Genomic DNA, 19,317 nt, shown 5'->3' with positions numbered 1-19,317 from the left:
TGTACCTTAAAATTTTTTTTTCTCATGTCCAGGCCCTGAGGTTCAGTCCTTAGCATAAAAACCAAACCAAAACAAAATTAAGAGACGAAAACCCCAAGAAAAAACAAAAACAAAAACCCCAAAATTATTGTTTTTGAGTTTTCATTGCAGATATTTGACACATTTAATATTCATTCATTGATAATTTATTTTCTTTTGTTATTATATGTAGAAATAAAATAGGTATGTCTTGGGCTTATAGCAAACAATCTTTTTTCGCTTAAATTCTTTTATTGGTACATTTTAGGTATACAGTACATTTACGTTTATCATTGGGTGCTTGTACCTGTACATGATGTATCTTGGTTCTTATTTTTTCCCCATTACCTGTCCGTCCTTCACCCCCTCCACCCTTCCCTATTTACATAGACTTTGTTTCCATTTTTTTCTTATCTCATAATTTTTCCTTTCCCTTCTTTCCTTTCCCCGTCCCCTCCCACTTCCCCTACCCCTTTGGATCTTTTCTTCCTATTTCAAATTATCAGTTATTTGTTTTAATCATTTTAATCCTTATTTACACTTTCAGTTCCTCGCACTAGAGAAACTATATGGTATTTACACATGTGTCCTATTTATTTCACTTACGAGTATGGCCTCAATATGCATCCATTTAGCTATAAATGTCTCTAGTTTCTCATTCTTTATGGCTGAGTATTACACCATTTCATAAAATGACCACATCTTCTTTATCCAGTTTCCAGTTGATGGGCACTTGGGCTCTTTCCAAGCTTTAGCTATTACAAACTGTGCCGCTATAAACATGGGTGCACATATATCGCTGTGGTAGGATTCTTTTAATTCTTTGGGGAAGATACCCAGTAGGGGAATAGCTGGGTCAAATGGGACCTCTAGCCCTAGTTCTTTGAGGTATCTTCATACGGATTTCCACAGTGGTTGCACCAGTCTGCACTCCCACCAACAATGGAGAAGGATTTCTTTCTCCCCACAGCCCCGCCAGCATTTGTTATTGGTTGATTTCTTGATAGCAGCCATTCTTTGTGGGGTGAGGTGGAATCTCAGTGTTATTTTCATGTGCATCTCTCGAATGACCAGTGATGTTGAACATTTTTTCATATATTTATTTGCTGCTTTTACTTCTTTGTCTAAGAAATGTCTGTTCATTTCAGATGCCCATTTTTGAATTGGGTCTTTGAATTTGGAGGGTCTGATTTTTTTCAATTCTTTGTATATTCTAGATAGTAGTCCTTTGTCTGAGGTACAGCTGATACAGTTTGTATGTGTGTGTGTGTGTTTAGCAAACAATCTTAATAAATTTAATTTCATTGTAGTTGTTATTTGTATATTCATTTGCATTTTCTATGTATTATAATTATGTTATCTGTGAGTAAAAACTATGTTCTTCCTATATACTTTTCTGCCATTTTATTGACTATATTTCTGGCTAGAACCTCCCATATAATGTTGAATAGAAGTGATGATAGTATATAGTCCCTTGTTTTCTCCCTAACCTCAGGAGATAATGTGCAGTATTTCACCATTTAGATTGGTGTTCTCTATAGATAATGTGTTTGTTTCAAAAAATTATTATTATTGGTAGTAGATACCTTTATGAGGTTAAGGAAATTCTCCTTTTTTTTAGGATGCGGAGAGTTGTTTCATTTAAATGATGAACGAGTGTTAAATTTTATGAATTACTTTTTCTGCAGCTATTGAAATGATGTAGGAATTCTCTAATTTGTCAATGTGGTGAATTAGTTTGCTTTTGGAATAAATCTCAGTTATATGTTATTTTTTATTATTTTGTTGTTAAATTATTTTGAGTTTTAGAATTTTTCATCTGTGCTCATGAGAGATGTTGGCCTGTGATTTCCTTTTTTGTTTTGACCATTTCAGGTGGTGGTATTTGGGTTGTGCCATCCTCATACAATGACATAAGAAGTGTTGCCTCCTTCGCTATTTGCTGAAAAAATTAAGATTGATTTCTACTACTTTTCATCTATATGATTATCTCTTTTCTTTTTTATGAAGTATGTGAAATAATTATCAAAATAGGTTATGGTTGTCTTCTATTACAGTTGAGGAAATTGAAGCTTAGAGAAGTTAAGCAGCATTAGACAGCTGCTGGTGGTTGCTGGTACATATTAAAACATAGTTGTCTTACTGAAAAGCTCCTTGTTGCATATTCCAAGTGGAGGAAAAAGACTGACCAAATGATCATATTATGAGGGTTTTAAGAAGTATTACCTAAAAATGATTCTTTTGAAAACTTAGAAAACTTCTCTTGAAAACTTTACATTCTGCCAGTGTAAGAAGCACAATTTTGATGAATTCTTTTTAGCTGTTTATGGTTTAAAGTACCTAAGCTTTATAATTCTTTTGGCTTTGTTGAATGAAAAGTCTCTGTCTACTCCAAACCTGAACAAATCAGTACTATTTCTCTTTGGGAACAAATGGTTAGTTGGAATTTACTGGAATTCTGGTTTTCTGAATCCACATAGTCCTGGAATAAATTCTTTGGATTTGCCGAAATTAAGATATTTCCAACCTTAACTTTTACCAGCATGCGATAGGTTAAAAGAGTTAGTTCATCCTGTACTGATTGGCCCAAGGTGCGGGGGCTTCATACCAAGGAAATACAAAGTGATTTTGAAATCTTATGTAGTACCTTATTTTCCTCGAAGCTTAATTATTCTCATCAGAGAACTTTTCTTATTAAAACAAGTTTAACTTTTATTTCACATGGAAAACATCTTTTCCTTTTAAGTGATAGTAAAATACTTAAAAATCTGTTCCTTGTTTGTTGTTTACTAAAGAATTATGGGCTTTAAACAGTTATTTACTAATGATTTCTTATTCTGTAGCTATTTATGTATTTTTTTCTTTCTTTCCCTGAGGATGGTATTGGAAATGTTTAGCTTTATGAATGTCCAGAAAGTTTTAATGTTGATTAGTGTCTAAAATTTATACTGTGCCAATGATATTATTTTATTTACTTGATATAAAAATCTCAATAAATTTGTCTCATTTCCAGTTAACTCAGAAAGTCTGGCTCCCTTTGAAACAGTTTCTCATTTTTAAAGCATTAAGTATTATTTAGTCAAACCTGCAGAAGAATGATAGAGAAAATAGTGCTTTTTAGCTGAAAAACAAATCTAAAATGATTTTAGACTTAGAAACTTTTAAAAGAGATCACCTACCCTTTCTAACACTTGTTGTATTGCTATTTCAGTAGGATTTTCTTGACATAGTATCTAATGCTTTTTATAATCCTGATTAATTATGGACATCTCCAACAGTGGAGATACAAATTTCATCGAAAGACTGGCTGTTATTTTTAGCCATGATTACCTTAAGACATTGGAGTTAAAATATTGACTTGCTAATGCTCTTTTTTCCTTCTTTTAGTTCTAGTAATAGATCTTTATTCTCTTGCTGTTCTTTTAAGTTTTATTGGTTAATATGTATACTCTAATATTTACTAAAGTTAATTATTGGTATTAGAATTAAGGATTTCATTTTGGTTTTATAAGAAGCTAGGTGTAAATGGACTTTGTAGTAAATTATTTGTGCGGAATAACAAGTTTAGTTTTTGGAGGTTCAGTGTTTTAGTGGAATTGGAAACACTTGGTCTAGAATTTGTTTTAAAGTTCTGAAATAGAAAAAGAAGAAGTTGTTTGATTTTATTATAATGCTGTGAACAAGAAAAGTAAATACCAGAATAAGGTGCCAGAAATATGTATTGAAAAGGGGATATTTAAATGTTAATTTACTTATGAACTGACAATTGTAATACTTTGTATAAGAATAAAATCATAGTATTGTGCTTTAACAGCTAGTATAGAAAAGTCTTGCCAGTTTTTCTTCATCTTTAGAGTATTATTTCTCAAAGCATTTGCTGAATGAAAAAAGATTGCTGAAATTCCAAATGAATTTTTTCCTCCAGATGAAGTTTTTCCTCCAAATGAAGTTTTCCTCAGTGTTCTTCTAATAATCAAAGACAGTAAGTGTGTGAAGCTGCTGATGGGAAGATCTGCTGTGTTTATTCTCCTATTGTAGATGTCTGGATGCCATTCCTTTTCGTTTTCTGTATTTTATCATGGTTTAGTTACTTCATGGGAACCTGACAGAGTGAAAGGGCAGAAGGACATGTGGAAGACAGTTGAGATAAAACTGAAATTAGAAGTGGTTAAATATACACTAGTGAGTTACCAGTTATTACTGGTATATAGTCCATGGTAAAATTTAAATCTGTACTGATTTTTATTTTGTCCACTAGGATCTCTGCTTGGATTATCAGTTTTCATCATTTAGTTAACAGATCTGAATATCTTTTATGTGCATAATATTTTATGACCATCTAGTTCATTTATTATGTTCAGATATAAAAAATAATTTATAACATGAAATTTGTAAAATATAGAGAGCTTAATCTGCCTTACAGATGTTGCTTAAGCTTCCTCATGAATTTTATATGGTGACTTAAGAGAAAAAATGTAGCTCCCTACCATTGGTATTAATAGGTTTAGTTTTCCTTTTAGCATTTTCTTAAATTTTATTGAATAACATGGCTAAAATGAATAGTAGATATTATCTGTGTTGTGATTATCTTTGAGTTTCAGTTATACCGTCCTTTATAACTAATAATACAAATGATTTCAAAAAATTTAAAATATTTTAACAAAATTTCTCTTCAGTTTTTATAACTTTAAAATTTTCCTTCAAAGCAGTACATGCATGTGTTTAAACAACCAAAAAGGTTTTTAAAAATCAAGGGATGTAAAATGAAAAAAAAAAGCACTCTTCCTAATTCTTAATGCTTCTCCAGTCCTGCTCTCCAAAGGCAATTATTCTTAATTCTTTTCCTTGTTTCTTATGGTGTTTATCTACATAATTTAAAATAATATGGCTCTTTTTTTCATTTCTCGGCTTAGGCAATTCTCTTAACAATTATGAAAGATTTAGCTTTCCTATTACTGCTCCCTCTACTCTTCTTTCATTCTTACTGTAGTTATATCATAATTTAAAAATCTATTTTGCTGTGTTCTTTCTTTGATATGGAAAGACTGTTTACTTGCAAAATAAGTAGTCTGCTTTTTAAACATCTAGTGTTATTATTAAAATATTGAAATCCATCATGATTTCCCTTCGGAAGGCTTTCAGGATTTCCTTTACTCCTGATGTTCACAAATTTTGTGATGATGACTTTCTTCACTCTTTCTGTTGACACTTGATGGCTCTTTTTATTTAGGAGATTTATTGGGAAATTTCCTGTGTTCTTGGGTTATTTCTTTCTTTTTAAAAATTCTCTTATGGGCTATTAGTTGGATTTTGTATCTTCTAGATTAGTTGTCTGATTTTTTCTTTTTTACTTTTTTTACCCTTCATTTCATAGTCCATCTCTTAGGTTTTTGTCTTATTTTTCTAGTTATTCTTCATAATGTTTTCCTATTCTACTAAATTACAAAATTTTGTTACTATAGTTTTTATTTCTCAGAAGGCTTCCTTGTTCTCTGTTCCCATTGTGTTGGTGTTTGTAGTGCTATGGTTTGAACCCAGGGCCTTACACGTGCTAGGCAAGCATTCTGTCACTGAGCTACATTCCTAGCCCTGTTCCCATTTCAGTACTGTATTGTGTTTTTGTTTTGTGGATGCAACATTCCATTCTTATCTTTCTGAGATTATTAATAATATTTTATGGCAGTGTGCTTCTATTTCTTCCTTTCAGTTCCTAATTTCTTTTGGCTCATTTTGATCTTTGCTTTTCCTTTGGAACCTCTTAATTAGATTCTTGAAGTCTTAATTGTCCTCAAAGCAAACTCTCAGACAGTCTATGATTGAGTTTATTTGCAAGATAATGCCAGAAATTATAATGAACAAATAGGGAAATGTGACAGGAAAGAGAAGAAAGCCAATAAGGAGTATATTAATTGTCTGTGTTATTACTTTGAGTAGATGGAGCTCAGTACTGATGGAGATCCTCACAGGCTGGTGTAGAGCCAGTGTCCACTACTAATCTCTAGCTTCTTGTATTAAAATTAAATTTAAATAAATAAAATTAGAAATTCACTTTTGAAGTACGCTAGCCACATATCCAGTCCTCAATAGCCATGTGTGACTAGTAGCTACTTTAGTGACAGGGCAGATATAGAAGATTTTTGTGCTGGTTGAGAACATACCTTCATGTTTGCAGGAAAGCTAGATTACTTATCTACCAACATCTGTCTTATGGTTAAAGTTGCTCCTTGAGTTAACTCCCTGTCACTTCTGGCCTACCCTCAGAGTACCTGGTGGCAGGAAATGTTTAATTTTTCTACTTCATTTTTTCCTTACAGACCATATGGTTTTCTGACACCACGAGGAAAGTAGTCACTTGACAGTATGGTGGAGGGAGATAGTTTCCTTTTTTTTTTTTTTTTTTTTTTTTGCATTACTAGTGATCAAACTCCGGGCCTTGCACTTGCCAGGCAGGCACAGCAGTTGCTTATAAGTATAGATATACACATGTTCAGTCAAACCTACTTAGAAATGTAGAAATGCAGGGCCGAGGATTTAGCTCAGTGTTTCCACCGCCTGCCTTGCAAGCGCAAGGTCCCGAGTTCGATCCTCAGTACCAAAAAAAAAAAAAAAAAAAAAAGAAATGCAGATTAACTAAATTCCCAGTTTTGGTAGGAAATATTATTCCAGTATCCCATGCAATTAATATTGTCAAGTTCTAAGACTTTGGAAGATTGTGTGGAGTAAATTGACTTCTTAATCTTATCCCCTACCCTAGGCATTTTAATTTCAGTTTCCTTTAATCTGCAAACTACTACTCCTGATAATTTAAGAAAATGATATATGGTGTTTCAAATGTATGGAAAAGAATAAATAAAAATATACCTGGAAATGTGTATACTATTGGAATAAACCCAATTAGGCCCTGATATGTTGCCTTAAAAAATAAAAGACTGGTTATGGTGGCACACACCTGTAATCCTAGCACTCAGAAGGCTGAGGCAGGAGACTCACTGTGAGTTGGAGGTCAGCCTGTGCTATGTAGTGAATTCAAGGCCAGCTTGAACTACACAGGGAGACCCTGTCTGAAAACAAACAAAACTCAAAAACAAAAACAAAACTCAATAGTTTTAAATTTTGATTTCATTTCAGGAGACTTGCCACACTCATGAATATGCTGTGTTGTCCTTTTTTCTTCCACTTTGCTGTTTTTAGTTTGTCAGTATTTTATTGAGAATTTTATGTGTATTTGCATAAGAGGTCTTGGCTTATAATGTTCTTTAACATCTATCCTCATTTGATTTTGATGTCAAAATAATACTAGACTTATGAAAAATATCAGCATGTTATGCTTCTTTTTCTTCCATTTGGAAATTTTCCAATTGAGATTAATTGTTCCTTAAATGCTTGATAGTACTACCCAGTTTTTGCCTGCCTATTTTTTGTGTGTCACATTCCTTTTTTCTGGCTTGATATTTTTATTCATAAAATGCACTAAAAAAAGTTCTTTTTGTGTGTCAGAAAGTTTCTTTCTTTAAGGAAACTCTTGAGGGATAGTTTAGCTGGGCATATAGTTCTATTTTGACACTTGTTTTCGTCTTTATTTTGGGTCATTTTTTAAAAATTCCATATTTCTTCTTTTTTCATATTTGGCTTAATGACCAAGTGGCTTGTTATTTACCATGAATCTTACTTAACTATTGTGTCATAGATCTAAATGGAAACTAATTTTTCTTTTTTTTTTTTTTTGGAGACAAGGTCTCTGTAGTCCAGGCTCTCCTTGAACTCACTGTGTAGCCCAGGCTGGCCTTGAACTCACAACAGTCCTCCTGCCTCAGCCTCCCAAGTGCTGGGAATACAGGTGTGTGCCACTACATCATTATAGTGGGTACCCCAGGTTTCAGTCAGATACCAAAAATATTTATGAGAAAAGAGTACCATAGAATGTCAGTTACCTGTAATTTTACTGGCTAGAATTATTTTAAAAGGTTAAACTATTTTTTCTGAATCATGGCCAGTAAGAAAAATATATTGGTCAAGATGGTTTAGAGTGGGGTTCTAGTCCCAAGTTTTCTCTTTTTGGTACCGGGGATCGAACTCCGGTCCTTGTGCTTGCCAGGCAGGCTGCGGAACCACTGAGCTAAATCACTGGCACCTCGAGTTTTCTTTTAATGTGCTCAGCTAATTCTAATACACATCTAGAGATTGAAAAACAGTTACAAATTGATTTGTAGATTCAGTGAAATCCTAATACAAATCCCAACAGTCTTTTTCTTCTTCTCCTCTAAAGAGAAGATTTTAAATTTATATGGAACAATAAATCCATAATCTAATTTTAAAATTTATATTGAATCTAATTTTAAAATTTATATGGAACAATAAACCCATAGTCAAAACGAAGAGGACATAGTTGGGCTTTTATTACCTGATTTAAAGATTTACTTAAGAACAGTATAATTGTGATAGGATAGGCATCATGGATTGATAGAATAGGGTTGAATTGTCTGGAAAGAGACCCACACACATATGGTTAGTTCATTTTTGGCAAAAGTGCCAGGGTTATTCAAAAGAGAAAGTAATTGTCTTTCCAAGAAATGCACTGGAACTACTAGATAATTTATCTGGAAACCCATACTGACTCTTTTTTTTTTTCAAATATACAAACACAAAATAAAAATATATGTATTTTTTCACAGAATTGCATAGTGGAATTCCAGTTACTTCTTTTGACCCACACTAATTCTTATGTCATACACAAAAAATGAATTTGAAATCTATTATATACCTACATTTAAAATTTAAAAATTATATAAAAAATCTAGAAGAAAACAGAGGATGCAAAAATGAACCATAGGAAAAAAAATGGATTTTATCAGAATTAAAATTAAAGAGTCTTCACTATGTAGAGTAGGCATTGGCACTCTGTATGTAGCCCAGGCTGGCCTTGAATTTGTCATGCTCTTGCCACTGCTGTCTCAGTGGTGGATTTATAGGGATGCACAATATTGCCTGTATATAAAAACTTGTTTTTTGACAGCCATCAGTAAGAAAATGAAAGGGCCAGCCTCAGCATTAAATAATTTATGTATTTGATAAATGATTTATGCCCAGTACTTATAAACAACTTTTACAACTCAATGAAAAGAAAACAAATGATTCAGTTAAAATAGCAGATTTGAACTCTATTGGAGTTTAAAGTGGTATATTTCCTTGGAAATATGGAAAATAGATGGCATTTAGCATATAAGGCTGGAATCCTCTCTTACATATTTTAAACAAGAGGAATGGAAACATATATCCACAAAAAAATTTGTTCATGCATGTTTATAGCAGTTTTATTTATAGTAACCCTGAAATGGGAGCCACACCTGGATGTTGAGTGTAGGTAAATAGATAAACAAATTGTGATATATCTCTTCCAATAAGAGGAATTGAACTCTGAACACCAACAGTATGGATGAATCTTAAAACACTAATGAAAACAGTATACTAAATGGAAAAAGGTATACACAATAAAGTACCTATTCTGAATTCCACTTTCAGATAATTATGGAAAAGGACTAATTTGTAGTCTCAAAAAGAGACCAATGATTGTGGCTAGTGGTAGATAGAATTGACTGCAGAGGAGCAGGAAGGAGCTTTTGATGGTGACAGATATGTTTTATATTTTAATTGTGCTGGTTACACTGTTGTGTAGCATTTGTCAGAAGTCATCAAACTAGGCAGCTGAGTTGACAAGTAACTGTAGTCCCAGCTTCTTAGAAGAATTGGTCGTGTGGGGATTCGATGGATCATGAATTGAAGGCCAGTCTGGACAACTTAGCAAGACTGTATCAAAGAAAAGAAAAATCACCAAATTTCACATTTTAAATCGTGTATGTACATTTTGCCTCAACAAATTTGATTTTAAGAAAGGGAACGCTGGGTTGGACAATCTCATATTCTTATCTATCATAGTATATAATTTTGTGTCCTTCCAGAACCTTTCATTTTTGGGCGTATACTGACAATTTAGTGTGTAGAATGATTCCAACGGTGCTTTTAAACTCTGTGTGTGTGTGTGTGTGTGTGTGTGTGTGTGTGTGTCTAATCTTTAGGCCATTTCCTCCCTCCTCAAAATAATCCAACAGGAACTGAAGAATTCTAGCTTAATTTTATACAACACAGACTAAACCAGGCAAAGATAATTTTGGGAATGAAATTGTATCTTCTAGAGCTTGTTTTGTGATTTTAAATTTATCTTAATGGTGAAACTGTAGTCTTTATGCTTTCTCCATGGAGAAAGTATATTATGGTCTTAGGTTATTTACAGATGAAATATGTTAAGCTTTAATTGAATATTGATAAAACATGAATGTTAAGTATATATTACCACTACTTTCTCTTGTATATTACTGGGAATGCCTTTTCTTACTTTACTTGATCTTAGCCAACAGGCTGAGAAGTAATCTCTTTCATAACTTATATGGACATTGAAGTGAAAAACTATACAAGTTTAAAAAGTATGTTGATAATCTCTACTTCAAATCTTTCATATAGCTGATTAAGGCCAACAAAAGGTTAAAGATCATTTTGTGCATGTTTAATTAACTGCTAACCAAATAGGATGTGATGACTGGGTTGGTTTGTTGGAGTAAGTGTAACCAGATGAGCAGGTGCTGCATCAGGTACTGCAAGTGTTGGCTGTTGTCTTGGAACCAGTTTACATGATACTTGTTAGCAAAAACCAACCAGGCAACCAACTTACTGTTTTTCCTTCTTTCTGCCCTCCCTACCTCTCCTCTTCCCTCTATTTGCCAGGTACTTTGGCCAGGTCCCCACCAGTTATTGTAGTGGAAGGCTAGTAATGCAACTTTGAAGTCCATGAGGTACCAGTCCACAAACTGCATGGCACTATTGGTCTTGATGGCAGTGGCAGCATTGATATCTTTAAGGAATGATGTCTCAGTACAGTAGGCATCAAACCATATATTTATCACAACAAGAGTCACATTTACAACATGGTTACCTGGCTCCATGCAAGTACTGGTGATCTCTGATATAGAAGGCTTTTTTGTGGTACTCTTTTCAGCAGAAATCATAGGAAGATATATACCTAGAGGAAAGCAGATGCCAGAGTAGAACATGAGGTTGATCTTGGGGTTCTGTTAGATCAACGTTCATCATTCTGTCACACGAGTGGTCAGTGATGGAGGACATAATCTGACCTATCAGCTTATTTGGGTTTGGATATGTTGGGCACTCAGTATCAAAGTTTCTGTTACAGATATAGATGATATCATTCTTTGTCCTGAAAAGATAATAGCTGCAGGCCTGGAGATTTAGCTCAGTGGTTCCACCACTGGCCTCATAAGCGCAAGGTCCTGAGTTTGATCCCTGGCCTGGTACCAAAAAAAAGATAATAGCTGGATTCTGTAAGGTTTAATTCTGTAAGTTGTATCTTTGTTGTCATTCAGTTGAAAATATTTTAATTTTGATACCTTTGTTCCATAGGTTTTATTTAGAAGTTAATTGTTTACTTTCTAAATACTAGGGTAGGGTTTTCAATTATAGTTCTGTGGACTTTGTAGAGATGGGAAGATGTGGGGAAGGGAAAAGAAGGAAAACCAGGGAGAATGGGAGGTAAAAATGATCAAGATGTGACAAGTGTATGTATCAATTCTCCAAGATGGATGTAATTTTTTTAAATTATATTTTATTTTTTTAAAGTAGGAAAAATTTATTGGGAGAAAGAAAGCTTCTGCCTAAGAGAGACAGAAGGGGCTCCGAAAAGTGGGTTGCCCCTGGATGTAATTTTTAAAATATTAATTATTTTCTTTGGTTTTTTGAGACAGGGTCTCACTATATAGTTGAGGCTGGTCTTGAACTCACTATGTAACAGCCTAGGCTGGCCTCAAAGGATGTAATTATTATGTATCTCAAATATACACTAACTAAAAAACTAGAATAGAGACTTCAATTCCTAAAGAGAAAGATAAGGCCTTTTTAGATAAGTCAGGGTACAAAATGAAAATGTGCATACTTTGTCCAAGGGGATAATTTGTTCAGAATAAATGATAATTGGCAGAGAAATGGTATCAAAAGGTGAAAAGACACATAAGAGATCATCTCAGAAAACACCTTGAACCCTGTGAACAGAGACCTTAGATATACTTGTGCAGTAAGAGCAAGAAACAGTATATGTGCAGGTCTTGTTTGGGTTTTTTTTGGCTCAAAATAAAATCGGTACATTTTAGGTATACAGTATAATGACATTCATCATTGGAAATTTGCACCTTTACATAATCTCTCTTGGTTCTTATGTTTTCCTCATTCCCTTGCCCTCCTTTCAACCCCTCCATCCCTCCCTATCTACAAAGACTTTGTTTCCATTTTTTTCATTTTCTCATATTAATTTCATTCCCTTCTTTCCTTTCCCCTACCCCTCCTACTTCCCCTTCCCCTTTGCCCCTTTTCTTCCTATTTCACAGTATCTATTATACCTTTTAGTCCTACACTTTCAGTTTCTCACACTACAGAAACTATTTGGTATTTACACATGTAACCTATTTATTTGACTTAAGAGTATTGCCTCAATGTCCATCCATTTAGCTATAAATGTCTCTAATTTCTCATTTTTTATGGCTGAGTAGTACTCTATTTTATTTAAAAAACCATATTTTCTTTCTTTCTTTCTTTTTTTTTCAGTACCGGGGATTGAACTTGGGACCTTGCACTTGCAAGGCAGGCCGCAGAACCACTGAGCTAAATCCCCGGCCCATAAAAATCGTATTTTCTTTATCCAGTCTCTAGTTGATGGCCATTTGGGCTGTTTCCAAGTTTTAGCTATTACAAACTGTGCTGCTATGAACATGGGGCACATATATCACTGTGGTATGATTCTTTTAATTCTTTTGGGAAGATACCCAGCAGGGAAATAGCTGGGTCAAATGGGACTTCCAGTCCTAGTTCTTTGAGGTATCTCCATACTGATTTCCACAGTGGTTGCACCAGTCTGTGCTCCCACCAGCAGTGGAGCAGTGTTCCTCTTTCCCCACAGGGCCACCAGCATTTGTTATTGGTTGATTTCATGATAGCAGCCATTCTTTGTGGGGTGAGGTGGAATCTCAGCATTGTTTTCATTTGCATCTCTCAAATGACCGGTGATGTTGAACATTTTTTCATATGTTTATTTCCTATTTCTACTTCATTGAGAAATGTCTGTTCATTTCAGATGTCCATTTTCGGATTGGGTCTTTAAATTTGGGAGGTCTGAGTTTTTAAAGTTTTTTATAGATTCTAGATAGTAGACCTTTGTCTGAGGAACAGCAGATGAAAATTTTTCCCCACATTGTGGGTTGTCTCTTCACTCTGTTGGTGGTTTCTTTTGCTGTGCTTTTAGTAAGAGATCCCAACTCGTTGATTGTTTGTGCTAGTTCACAGGGAACTGAGGTTTTGTTCATAAAATCTTTTCCTACACCAGTGTTTTCAAGAGTTCTACCTAAACTCTGTTCCAGCCGGTTCAGCATTTCTGTTTTAATATTTAGATCTTTAATCCATTTCGATTTTAGTTTAGTATGTTGTGAGAGATATGGGTCTAGTTTTAATCTTTGCAAGTGGAAACCCAATTTTTCCAGCACCATTTATTAAAGAGGCTGTCTTTCCTCCAGTGATGGCGTTTGGCTCCTTTCTCAAAGATGAGGTGGCTGAGTGTGTCTGGAGTTGTTTCTGCATCTTCTAATTTGTTCCACTGATCCTCAGGTCTGTTTCTTTGCCAGTACCATGCTGTTTTTATCACAGTACCTTTGTAGTATAGTTTCAAGTTGGGGGTTGTGATACTCCTTGCCACGTCTCTGTTACCTAGAATTGCTTTTGGTACTCTGAGTCTCTTCTTGTTCCAAATGAACGTTTGGATTGTTTTCTCAAGGTCCACGAAGTATGGTGGTGGGATTTCAATTGGGATTGCATTGAATCTATATAGCAGTTTTGGAAGTATGGCCATTTTCACTATATTAATCCTTCCTACCCAGGAGCAGGGGATGTCTGTCCGTTTTCTGATATCCTCTTCAATTTCTCTTTTCAGAGTGCTATAGTTTTCAGAGAAGAGGTCTTTGATTTCCTTCTTTAGGTTGATTCCTAGGTATTTCAGTTTTTTGGATGCTATTGTGAAAGGAATTATTTGCCCTATTTCTCTCTCAGTGAGTCTGTTGTTCATGTACAGAAAAGCTGTTGATTTTTGTGTGTTGACCTTGTAACCAGCTACTTGACTGAATTTGGTTATTAAGTCTAGAAGACTTTTGGTGGAGTTCTTGGGGTCTTCTATATAGAGTATCATGTCATCTGCAAATAATGACAATTTGACTTCTTCATTTCCTATCTTCCTTTTATTTCTTTCTCTTGTCTAATTGCTGTGGCTAATGATTCCAAAACTATATTGAACAAGAGTGGTGATAGTGGACATCCTTGTCTTGTTCCTGATTTTAGTGTGAAGGATTTCAGTTTTTGACCATTTAGTATGATATTGGTTGTTGGTTTTTCATAGATGGCTTTTATCAGTTTGAGGTAGAGACCATCTATTCCAATTTTTATAGGGTTTTTTAAAATCATACATGCATGTTGAATTTTGTCAAATACTTTTTCTGCATTTATTGGTATGATCATATGGTTTTTGTCCTTGGCTCTATTGATATAGTGTATTACATTAATTGATTTGCATATGTTGAACCATCCCTGCATCCCTGGGATGAATCCCACTTGATCAGGGTGTATAATCTTTTTTTTTTTTGGTACCGGGGATCGAACTCAGGTTCTTGTGCTTGCGAAGTATGATCTTCTTGATGATCTTCTACATTCTCTTTGCCAGTGTCTTATTAAGGATTTTTGCATCTATGTTCATTAGTGAGATTGGCCTGTAGTTCTCTTTTTCAGTTGAGTGTTTCTCTGATTTTGGGATCAAGGTGATGCTTGCTTCCAGGAATGAATTCGGGAGTATTGCTTCCCTTTCAGTTTCATTGAAGAGCTTAAACAGTAGTGGCAACATTTCTTCTCTAAATGTCTTGTAAAATTCAGCAGTGAACCCATCGGCATCTGGGATTTTCTTCATTGGTAAGTTTTTTTACATTTTCAATTTTTTTGATTCATATTGGATTGTTTAAAATTTTTAGGTCTTCTTCATTCAACTTTGCTAATTCATATGTATCTAGGAATCTGTCCATTTCTCCTGCGTTTTCCATCTTTTTCCCATATAGGTTCTTAAAGTAGGTATTGATGATCCTCTAGATTTTTGCTGGGTCTGTTGTAATTTCATTCTTTTCATTCCTAATTGCATGGATTTGGGTATTTTCTTTCCTTCTTTTGATAAGTGTGGTTAAGGGTTTGTCCATTTTGTTGATTCTTTTGAAGAACCAACTATTTACTTTATTGATTTTTTTGGTATCATTCTCTTACTCTCCATTGTATTGATTTTTGCTCTGATATTCATAATTTCCTCCCTTGCATGAGCTTTAGGTTTGTCCTACTCTTCTTTTTCTAGACACTTGAGGTTCAGCATCAGTTTGTTTAATTGGGCTTGCTCTGTTTTCCTCATATGAGTCTTCACTGCTCTGAATTTCCCCCGTAAGACTGCTTTCATTGTATCCCATAGGTTCCGATATGTTGTACTGTTATTGTCATTTAATTGTAGGAACTGTCTGATTTCCTCTGTGGCCCATTGGTTATTTAGAAGTTGTTCAATTTCCATGCATTTATGAAATTTTTGCAGTTCTTTTGCTGTTGATCTCCAATTTCATTGCACTATGGTCTGATAATATACAGGGAATAACTTTAATTCCTTTGCACTTAGTCAGATATGTTCTATGAGTGAGTATGTGGTCTATTTTGGAGAACAACCTGTGTGCAGCTGAAAAGAATGTGTATTCTGATGTTGTGGGGAGGAACACTCTGCAAACATCTGTTAAGTTCATTTGTTGAAGAGTTTGATGGAGTTCTAATATTTTGTGGCTTGTTTTTTGTCTAGTTGATCTATCTATTTGTGATAGTGGGGTATTAAGGTCCCCCACTGCTATTGTATTAGTGCTTATATGATTTTTCATGTCCTTTAGTATTTGTTTTATATAGTTGGGCGCACTAGTGTTTGGTGCATAGATATTTCTGATTGTCATCTCTTCCTGTTGGATTGTTCCTTTTACAAGGATGTAGTGTCCTTCTTTGTCTCTCTTAATCAGTGTTCATTTGAAATCCACTTGATCTGCAAAGAGGATAGCTACTCCTGCTTTTTATCGGGTTCCTGTCACATGGAGTATTGTTTTCTACCTTTTAACTTCCAGTCTATATTGCTTCTCGGCCTTTTGGCTAAGATCAAGTGTAGTAACTTCCAGTCTATGAGTTTCTTTTTGAATTAAATGTGTTTCTCGTATGCAGCATATTGTTGGATCTTGGTTCTGGACCCATTCTGCCAGTCTGTTTCCTTTGATTGGTGAATTCAGACCATTAACATTGATGGTTATAACCAATATGTATTGACTTATCATTGTCATGACTTTTTCTTTTTGTTGGATTCTCCCCTTTGTGCTTAATTTCTTGTGCCAGATGGATTCATTCTGCTGAGGTTCCTGGGGTTGTGATCCTCATTGTCTTTTCCTAGGATCTTGTCTAAAATTTTGTGGAGTCCTGGTTTGGTATTCATGAAATTCCTCATGTGTTATTTGTCACGAAAGTATCTTATTTCTCTATCAATTTTGAAAGATAGTTTTGCAGGGTACATCAGTCTGGGTTGGAGTCTGTTTTCCTTTAGGGCTTAGAATACGTCATTCCAAGCTCTTCTTGCCTTGAGGGTTTGCAGTTGAGAAGTCTCCTGTGATTCTCATCGGCTTTCCCTTGTATGTGATTTGTTTCTTTTCTCTTTTTAAGTGCTTGTGGAACTTTGTTCTTCTGTTGGGTTTCTGGAATCTTAACAATTATATGCCTATGTGTAGATTTGTGTAGATTTTTCTTGTTCAAGGCTAGTTGGGAGTCCTATATGCCTCACTTATCTGTATGTCAAGTTCTTTTCCCTACTTGGAAAGTTTTCTGCCATTATTTCTGTGAACAGTTCCTTCATTGACTTCTGTTCCTTCATTGACTCCAATCAGTCTTACGTTATTGTACTTTGTATCATCTAGTAGCTGCTGGATTGCTTTCTCATGGTCCCTTACAATTTTGAAGCAATTTTTCTTTTCCTGGTCACTAATTGCAATCTTATCTTCTGTATCTGAAATTCTGTCCTCACATTGGTTCATTCTGCTGCATAGACTTTATGGAGTTTTTAATCTCCCTGAAATCTGTTTGCATCTGTTTTATAGATTCCATTTGTTTCCTATCTTGGGATTCCATCATGTTCCTCAACTCCTCTCCAGATTTATTAATCATGTCTTGTGCTGTGGGCACAATCTCTGCTGTTATCTTAGAAATTATTTCTTATTTCATTTTTCCAGACCCTCTTTTGTTGCCAGTTCAGGGAGTCCAGGTGGTTGAGTATCAGTGTTCCATCTTTCTTCCCTTTGGGGTTTTTGTAGGTGATCTGGAAGTCTGGTTTTGAGTCTTATTTACATGTCTTCTCATTTTGACAGGAGTTGGATGGTGGGTGGGGTGAGGTGCTGCTGGCACCCACGTGGCTCACCTCCTCTGTTCTGGGTGCGATGGTATGTAGGGCCAGAAGCCTCCTCCTCTGCACTGGCAGTGGTGCCACGTTGACCTGGAAACTCCCTCCTCTGTGATGAGAGCGGAGGTATGTTGCAGGTCTTGTTTTATGTTGTCAATTATTTTGTAAATGAGGTCAAACTTCTTTATTGTCAAATTTGTAAATATACTAAGAGGCTTTAAAAGCATAGAATATCCAATTAAAATGCTTTAGAAATAAATTCTTTCATTTAAAAAAATTTATAAATTAGTGTTATTGAGGTCAGAATATATTTGAAACATATTGAGGCTTTATTTATAGCCCAACTATATGGTCAGTTTAGGTATATGTTCCAGGTGCATTAGAAAAGAATGTGAATTTTTTCACTATTGGGTATACTATTCTATATGTCAGGTCCAGTTTGTTAATTATACTGCCAAGATTTTTATTACTGCTTGCAATGTTAGCTGTTAGGTGAGGTATGTTAGACTTCCATTATGATCATAAATTTGTTTCTTCTTTTTGTTTTAATATTGTGAATTATGTTTTCTTATTGGCAAATGCTCACATAAAAAATAGATGCTGCTCTTTAGTTCAAGTCTCTATATAGTTATCCTCTTTTTAAAATTTTAGCCTATCTTGTCTTCAATGAATTCTGCATTTCTGATTCCTTTAAAAATAGGGTTTTTCTGTAACATGAACAAGATCATTGTTTTGCATTAAACTTCTGGAGTGTATGCAAAGTGGAAGTCTCTTTCAGTTTTAATGATAGAATACTGAAATATAGTTCTTTTCTTCCCATTAAGTTTCTTGGTACATTTTAGGTATAAAATACAGTTATATTCATCATTGGGATCTTGTACCATTACATGAGTATCTTGGTTCTTATTTTTTTTTCCCCCTTCCCTTGCCCACCCTTCCCTATTTGCAAATGCTTTGTTTCCATTTTTTTCCTGTTCTCATATTTTTTCTTTTCCCTTCTTTCCTTTCCCCTACCCCTCCCACTTCCCCTGCTCTTTTAGACCTTTTCTTCCTGTTACATAATATCAATTACACATTTTTTGAATTACAATATCAAGATCTAGGAGACATTACCACAGATTTTACAGAATTTAAAAGGATATGGAAAGCATGTTACAAAAATCTGTTTTGAAATAAATTTGACAACTTTTAAGAAGTACCTTGGAAGACAAATTAGGATTAGAAAACAAAATTCAGGTCTGTGTATACTTGCTATAAATGAAGAATTGAATATTGACATTTAAAAGTTATGTAGGAGTACAAAGGACCTAGAACAGTAAAAAGAAAAAAAAACACTGTTGAAAGACATTTATTACTAAATTTTAAGACTTCCTCTAAAGCTACAGTGATCAAGGCAGTGTTGATGTACGGAAAGACATAGATCATTGGAATAAAACAAAATCTAGAAATAGAACCACACATATATGGACCCCTGAGTTTTGAAATATTATTTAACATTAACGTTTTATAGAACATAAACTCAATTCAACAGCAGAGGAAAAGATAGTGTTTTCAGCAAATGGTTCTAGAACACCTGGTATCTGTATGTAAAAAATTAACCTCAACCCTTTATTTCCATACATAAAAATAACTTGAAAGGATCTATGAACCTAAATATGAAAGACTAAAACTACAAAACTTTAAGAAGAAATGATAAGGGAAAATGT

General features: G+C 34.4%; 1 protein-coding gene and 1 pseudogene across 1 annotated transcript in view; both read left to right on the top strand.

Moving 5' to 3' along the window:
- Pde3b (phosphodiesterase 3B) overlaps nt 1-19,317 on the top strand; it is a 155,963-nt gene that overhangs the window by 45,152 nt on the left and 91,494 nt on the right. The gene's annotated exons all lie outside the window — the stretch shown is intronic.
- LOC147827981 (U2 spliceosomal RNA) lies at nt 16,304-16,467 on the top strand (annotated as a pseudogene).

This window comes from Heterocephalus glaber, unplaced genomic scaffold (assembly GCF_053883595.1).
Source record: "Heterocephalus glaber isolate CG9 unplaced genomic scaffold, H.glaber_assembly_v1.0 deba00001428, whole genome shotgun sequence".
Lineage (NCBI taxonomy): Eukaryota > Metazoa > Chordata > Mammalia > Rodentia > Bathyergidae > Heterocephalus > Heterocephalus glaber.
This window is presented reverse-complemented; position numbering and strand designations above follow the sequence as displayed.